The following is a 435-nucleotide window of genomic DNA, read 5'->3' as shown; positions in this document are numbered from 1 at the left end:
AAGTGTTATGTGAAGTGCTGATGTGTACAGAAGTTGGAACAGTGACTTAATTATTTTTTTTATAAAATCACTTCAATCCAACTGAAGAATTTTTAGATACATTCGAGCGTTTTATACTTTACTGCAATTCACCTCCCAACAGCTGAAAATAGATTTCCACATATTCTCGGAAGAATGGCCTTTTATGAAACGAGACAGCTTTAAGCATCTTCCAAGAATTTCTGGCACACTGTTACTTCAGCGAAAGATTATGCAATTAAAAATCATCCAAAAGTCGTCATAAAATATTCTTCTTGTCAGTAATGTTTACATTACCAATAGCTTTTGTTACACAAATCAAATGTATGATTAATTGTAAGATTATAACATAAGATACGAATGAATATTACTATGGACCTCCACATCTTTCTGAACAGAGTGAATTTATATATAAAT

Source organism: Limulus polyphemus, unplaced genomic scaffold, assembly GCF_000517525.1.
Source record: "Limulus polyphemus unplaced genomic scaffold, Limulus_polyphemus-2.1.2 Scaffold268, whole genome shotgun sequence".
Taxonomy (NCBI): domain Eukaryota; kingdom Metazoa; phylum Arthropoda; class Merostomata; order Xiphosura; family Limulidae; genus Limulus; species Limulus polyphemus.
This window is presented reverse-complemented; position numbering follows the sequence as displayed.